Source organism: Tupaia chinensis, unplaced genomic scaffold (assembly GCF_000334495.1).
Source record: "Tupaia chinensis unplaced genomic scaffold, TupChi_1.0 Scaffold000533_1, whole genome shotgun sequence".
Lineage (NCBI taxonomy): Eukaryota > Metazoa > Chordata > Mammalia > Scandentia > Tupaiidae > Tupaia > Tupaia belangeri.
The window spans coordinates 34,342-42,333 of NW_006160046.1; positions in this window are offsets into that span (position 1 = coordinate 34,342).

Consider the following 7,992-nt stretch of genomic DNA (forward strand, 5'->3'; position numbering starts at 1 on the left):
CCCTTCTCCCCCAGAGACCAACAATTTTAAACATACCCTTTCCTATCAGAGACTGAGGACTCTGAACATTTTCTTTCAGAGACTGAAAAATATGTTCTCCCCCTTTTCCAAATATAAGATTCCAAACACATCTCTTTCCTTCTGTGGTTGCCAGAAGGCAACAGTGGTAACTCCCAAGGAGACATCCCTGAATAGTGTGTATGTGCTCAGAGAGGGATTGGCTGCCTGGCCCTCCTACATTATGTGTTTGGCAAAGAAGAGGTGGTGTGCAAAGTGTAGGCTGTCAGTCACTAGACAGAGAAATGGCAGGATGCTGGGTTGCTTGTTCACTTTGCCAAGAATGATAAAATGTTTCCAACAACTTTCTTACTTGCTTGACAGACAAGGGGCAGTGCTCAAGGGTTGGACCAGTTATTCACCGGGCAGAGAAAGGGCAAGGTGCCAGGTCACATTTGGTTTTCAGACAAATGACACAAGTAGTGGTGCACCAGGCTACTTGCTTGCTTTTCAGAAAAGGGTTTGGATGCTTTATTTAACCCCTGAGAATGTACAAAACAGACAAATCATATGCATAGCCATCCCCAGAGAGCTTGCATCCAGGACCATTACAAGTTTTTCTCTGTTTGTGCAACCAATTCAAATCAGAAAACACTGCTTATTCTTTAGCTTATAGCTACACACAGCTCCTCAACTGGAACAGGCTCCTCATGCCTAATGTAGAATATGAGGACACCAGCAATACCCCTACAGGCGCTACTACAGGTGAACATACATCTTCTAAATATAGGACCCCAGTACACCATACTAGCATCACCAAGGACCCAAAATATAGGCTTAAGTGAGACTGCTTCCACTTACGGTAGCTTTGCCTTTTGGGTCATGTGCTATATGCACAACAGACAGGACCTGAGGACAAGAGTCTGGGTATACAGCTGCTGGTGGTACACCCCCTCATCTGACAGGACTGCTGTGCCTTGTACTTACTACACCTGGAACCTGCTACAACCACTGACCCACAAGCTGACTCCATGACCAAATGGGTACCCAAACATGTGCTCACCTATCTTTTATATCACAAGGACCTAGTTCACAACTCTATCCACGCTGCATCAGTGCATCCACATTCTCAAATCTGGCCAAAAAAATCACTCACAGACATCAAGATGCAAGAGAATTTAGACAATTCCATGAGATTAGAAAAACAATCCATGATATGAACGATAACTGTAATAAACAGACACCATAGGAAAGAACCAAATAGCAATCCTGGAGATAAGGAATTCAGTCCAGAAAACAAAAGTTTCAAAATTAACTTAGATTAAATACAAGTGAGAATCTCTGAACTTAACAAAACTTTTGAAATGCATAAATCAAACAAAAACGAAACAAAAAACAAAAACACATTAAACAATTTATGAAATGATGAAAACATTCAGAGTTCTGGGACACCATTAAGTGATCACGTATTTGCATAATACAAGAAGAATACATGATTAAAAGCATATGAGACCTATTTACTAAAATATTAAAACTAAAAACTCCCAAGTTTAGGAAGAGATATAGACATTCAGATCCAGGAAATTCAAAGGACACTTTCTATTAAACATAAAAAGACCTTCTTCAAGGCACTTTATTATCAAAATGTAAAAAATCAAAGCTAATGATACAATTATATAATAGTAAGAGAAAAGCATCAAATCACATATAAAGGACCCCTTGGTAGAATCCTTATAGGCCGAGAAGAAATATAATGATGTATCCAAAATTTTGGAAGAAAAACACTTTTAGTCAAGAATACTATATCTGGCAATGTCACCCTTCAAGAAAAGAGAAATAAAATCTTTTCCAGGTACACATAAACAGCACCAAAATAAGAAGCCATCAATACTACATTGGCTATTCATGAAACACTTGAGGGAGTCTAATATCTGGAAATGAAAGGAAAATAAATATCATTATGAAAACATGTTGAGGTATACAATTCACCAGTAAAACAATCACACATATAAGAAAGAAAATAAATTCAAGCCTTATAAAACTACCAAACTATTTAAACCTTGGAAAACTACCAAACACCAATGCTAAACAATAATAGAAAAAGAAAGAGAAAAAGGAAACCCAAAACACCAGGATGCAACCAACAGAATCATAGACGTTCATACCTATGAATAATAACCAAAATGGTTATAAATAATAACCAAAGGCTAGGTGAATGGATAGGATAAACAAACAAAAACAAAAACAAAAGAAACAAAAACAAGAATAAGAACCTACTATATAATGTCCATTTGATTTGTAAAACACACACGGAATGAGAGTGAAGGGTTGGAAAATCATTCCATGCAAATGAAAACCAAAAATGAGCAGGAGTAGTTATTCTTATATCAGACAAAATAGACCTCAAGCGAAAATTCATAAAAAGAGACAAAGAGAGTCATTGTATTTTATTAAAGGAACTAGTTCCCCAGAAGGATCTAATAGTTGTAAATATACATGCACCCAATACCAGAGAATCTACACATAAAAAACAAATGCTGGTAGAACTAAAAAGAGAGATTCTAACACAATATTTACTGAGGATTTAAACATATGTCACTTGCAATTAGACAGGTGATGTAGAAAACAAAAAAGAAAGAAAAAATAGGAAAGAAAGATTGGAGTTAAGTTAAACTAGCCCAAGTGGATCTGATAAACGTTTATAAGACATGTCACTGAAGAGCTACAGAATACATATTCTTCTAATTAGCACATGGAGTATTCTCTAATATTGCTCATATAGTAGGGTACAAAAGATGTATCACTACATTTTAAAATTAGAAGTTATATACAATATCTTTTCTGATCACAGGGGAATAATAATAGAAGTCAACAAGAACAGCTGTGGAAAATATGCAAATATATGGAAATTAAACAATATCCTGAATGATTATGGAGTCAAGAAAGAAAGAAGTTAAAAAGCAGACATCTCCATTTGAAGCCCTTTGCCCAGCTGAAATTCAGCCCCAGCCTCAGCTCCAAACTTCCAAGCCCACATCCCAGTTTTAGAGCTAGAAATGTAGGTGCTTTATTTCCTTTACTCCTCATCCCCCAAGTAGTACAGGGGAATTGTAGCCCTCTTCAGTAGACATCTCCATCTGAAGCTCTCTGCCAAATTTGCATGCTACACAAGCATAGAGTATGACTTTTTTTTGTTCTTCTTTTCTCTTTCTTCCACCTTATATTTTTATTTAGCTTCTCAGCCTCCATCCCCACAATGACTAGACAGATCTAGATTTATAGTACTCAAACATCAAAACACTGTGAGGCTCTGAGGAAAATTCTCAACCTCCCTCCCCCACTGAAGCACCAACAGAAAGAGAGAACATCCTCTTCAGAAATCTGAAATCAAAACACCTCCTCTGGGTACCACATTGCAAACTGCAGTAGAAGAGAAACATTGGCACGGAAGCAATTAACAGCAAAAGGGAAGCAAACGATCTCACATGTGCAGAAACCTTCTCCAAAGAGTTATTCAAAGGCGAATACATCTTCAAATGACTAAAAATCAGAGAAGAACCTCAAGTATGAGAAAACCAAGAAATACGTCTCCACCAAGAGAACACCATAACTTGTCTCCAACAATGGAAAATAAACAGAAAACTTACCAAAATGTCAGAAAAAGAATTCAGAACATTCGTGGACAAAGCTCTATGAGTTGCAAGAGAAAAGAGAAATCGAACTTCAGGAAACAAGAAACTCCTTTCATGACTTGAAGGAGGAGATAAACATAAAGAACCAAACAGAATTTATAGAGATGAAAACTGTACTGCAGGAGATTCAAACCTCCCTTGAAAGTATTAAGAACAGATTAGATCAAACAGAAGCTAGAATTTCTGATATGGAAGAGAAAATGTCTAATTCAGATAAAATCAACAACAAGGATGGAAAAATAATTTTTAAAATGAGGACAACATACAGAAAATACTAGAGATCATTAAACATCGAAATATTCAAATAATAGCTATTCCAGAAAGTGAAAAATCAGAGAGGAGCATAGAATATCTATTCCATAAACTTGCAGAAAACTTTCTAAATCTGGAGAAACAGTTAGACATTCAGACAAAAGAAATACAAAGTATCCTGGGTAAAATCAACATAAGATCCTCTCCATGAAACCTCATAGCCAAATGGTATACAAATCACAAACAAAAACAAGATTCTAAAAATGGCAAGAGAGGAATGTCTGGTCACATATACAAATATCCCATTAAGCTAACATCAGACTTCTCAACTGAAACAATGGAGAGTGAAGAATGGGAAGGCATATTCAAAACGCTTAAAGAACAGCAACTTAAACCAAAAATACCATACCTAGTAAGACTATCCTTTAAATGGAAAAAAAAAAAGACAAAAACATCCTCAGATAAACAAAACCTGAAATAATTTACCAACACTGCTCTTCAGGAAGTACTGAAGGGAGTGCTCTACCAGGAAAACTAAAGAGAGACAAACAGTAGTAAGAGAACAACAATGAAGAAAATGGCTAACAAAATGACAGAGACAAGTCTGTAAATATCTTTAATAATGTTGAATGTTAATGGATTAAATTATCCATTCAAGAGACACAGACTGGCTGAATGCATTAAAAATAACAGAAACCCTCTATCTGTTTCCACAAGGAACACACCTCTTAGATAAAGAGAATGAAAGTGAAAGACTGGGAAAAGGTATTCCACGTCAATAGAAACCAAAACTGGTTTGAGTCATGATACCGATTTCAAACAAAAAAGACTTTAAGACCAAAACTGTAATAAGAGACAAATAAGGACATTATACAGTACTAAAAGAGTAACACTTATAAATAGCTATGCACACAACTTGAGTGCTTCCAGATATATGACAGAAAGACTCCTAGAGCAACAAGGGGATATAGACTGCAACACACTAATCATTAGGATCTCAACATGCCACTGTCTCCTTTGGACAGATAATGTAGACAAAAAATAAATAAATAAAGAGATACAGGATCTAAAAGGCACCATAAATCAAATGGACTTGGCAGGCACCTATAGAACCTACCACCCCAAACCACGAAATAAACATTTTTCTCACCTCCACATGAAACTTTTTCTAGGATCTACCACATAACAGGGACAAAACAAGAATACACACAGTCAAAGGTCCTCATTCTATGCAGAAACAGAAAGAATGGGGATATAGGAACATGAAAAACAGTTGCAGTTACTGGATACAGTGTGGAAAGGTCGGGAGATGGGGGAGTGTAAGAAGAAGGGAATCAAAGGTGACAATAGAGAGTGCCAGGGTCCAGCCTCGGCGGGGGTGGGTTAGTTGAGACTCGTACACAGGAGGGTGACACGGGTGAACAGGAACAGAAATTAGACTGTGACCTCAATGCCTCTTAGCATGTTCTCAGCGGGCCACAGCCAGAGCCAGCTCCAGCTGCTGCGCTAGTGGCTACCAAACACACGTATTTATTGAGGGATCTTACAGGAGTAGGAGGGGTGAGGGAGAAATAAAAGATTTACTCTATGAAACAGGGAATTCAAAGCACAGGAACAATGATCATAAAACATGATGTCTGTCTTGTTTGAACAGGTGAAGCCAAGCACAGTTCTCAGAACGAAGGAGTCTATTTGTCTGGTGCATTTTCTTCTTCAGTCTTGGTTACCGGACAGGGTCTTTTGAAGAGCGGCTTACAGGAAGTTTTGATAACTTCAGTCCCAGGCCAGTGTGGCAATATTGCTGGTTATAAAGCCCTAAATAGAAATCTTATCTTGTTAAGTAAAGACACAGTTAATATATGATCTATGTATTTATTACAGCTAAAGAGGGTGAGCCTATTACCTATATGGGAAAGCAAGATGATCTTGTAGCTCAGGAGACAACACAGGATGCTTTATTAGCCGTTTTTCATAGTCAACAGCGCATAGATGAGAAACTCTTTGCAGTTAAAAACTACCTGTTGCTTTAGATAAGAGCTCCCAGCTAAGATAGTTAATCTTTCTCTGGAACTCTCAGGCTTGTTCATCCTGTTGTCCTCAGTCAGGCTTTTCCTTCCTTAAAAGAATCCATAGGTTCCTGTATTTATCTGTTGAATCTGTCAATTAGTGAGTTCTTTTGTTTTATCTCTGGGTGGATGTGCTGACTTTGCCTAGCATGAGTTAACTTTGGCCTGTAGCTTTAACAAGGGCTAGCCTTAAACTAACTTATTCTACATATGCTACTAATGCTAATTTGGCTTATACTAACTTGAGCTTAACATATGTTAATTTTGGCTTAAGCAGACAGGTGGGGGAGTCTCAAACTTCCTGCCCTGCCCTCATGTGCATCTTAGGAAACCACATTCCTACAAGATCACTAATTGGCTTTATTGTAATGGTTGGGGGTGATATTTTACCGTTGCAGGGTACCGTAATAACAGTAAAACTCACGGCAGAGAAAGTGACTACAGGCCAGTAAATGACACAAGGAAGAGCTCGTAAGCTGGGCCTTGCCTCAGTTTCTTCCCAGTCCCGGCCTTGCCTTTTAGACATGGGAGGCAGCTTCTTTACCAGCTTGTGTAGTCTGCATGGCCCCCTCAAGAGAGACAGGTCATCTGGGGGATGCTGAAGTGGAGGACTGTTTGTCGATGATAGCATGTATGATATCTTTAACTGGACTGGTGTGCAGTGTGTTCATGCAGAGAAAATTTTCAGGCTGTGTTTGTGTACAATCATTAAATTTATAAAATAAATTTTAAAATAAAATGAAATAGTAAAAAAAAAGGAAAGAAGTACTAAAGTTTCTTTAAACAAATGAAAAGAAAAATACAATATAACAAATTTATGGAAATTGCTTTCTCTCCTTCCCTATCTCTCTCTCTCTGTCTCTTGGGTCAAATTAAAATAACAATAAATAAAATAAAATAATTCTTTTTAAGAAGTGATCGTAGATTGGAGGAGTCCGACCTGGTAGGGCCCCAGGATCTGTTTTGAGCTTTTGACCTTTAAGTACCACTTAGGTCATGTCAGCACGTTGGCAAGGCCGCTGCTGCCTCCCCCCCCACCTCCCGACCTAGGAATAAAACTTAGGTCGAATTAGCATGTCGGCAAGGCTGCTTGTTATTTGCCCCAGAAACTGTGGTAGCCTTGCTGGGAAGCGCCCCCGCCTCTGACTCCCCAATATACTACTATAAAAGAATTACATAGCTCTCTTATACATCCTGAGTATATGATAACATTTTCCAGAAAGTCCCCCACTCCCCTTTGCTCTGAACACCTACTGCTAATTACAATGCTTTACTCCGGACAGTCACAATAGAGGGAGGGATGAAGTCACATCTAGGCAGAAATCTTCTTGACCTTTGGAAGGCCCTTCAAGATACATTTAACATAAGCTTAAGAATAATCTTTTAGGCCAAAATGGACCCAGGGCTCTCCCGCCCCACTATGGCTAATGTTCTAACATAATAATAGCAGTGGTGCCATAGACACAATGGAACGTTTTAAGTATGCCACAAACTCACCTTAAAGTTCTTCATTAACTTGTCAGTCACTTTACTGCCAGTTGAAAAAGCTGTTCCCACCCTTACCTAGTAATAGTAGTTTTACCCTTTTAAGATATAGTAGGATTCCTTGAATTAAGTTTTAGATCCCTATAAAATTATATAAGTTCCATTCTTTATTAAAACCCATAAGAACTAATATCTATATTTGAGATTTTCTTTTCTCAGTATCGTGCTCGGCAATCACAAGATGGCTACCACACCGCATTAGCTGATAATTATCTCTGTTTGCTGGAGCCTGCTTTCCTGAAACTGCATTCCATGAAGATGCCTACATCAAACGAACAATTGCGGAACTGCACTAGACCCACCCTTAATCCAACCCTGAATGGAACCCATGTTCTCTATTGTTAAAACTTTATGAGCTGGTAATTAGAACACGTAGCCCCTCACCCATTTACTGGCATGTAACACACTTTCAATAAAAAGGCACAATAATTCCTAGCAGT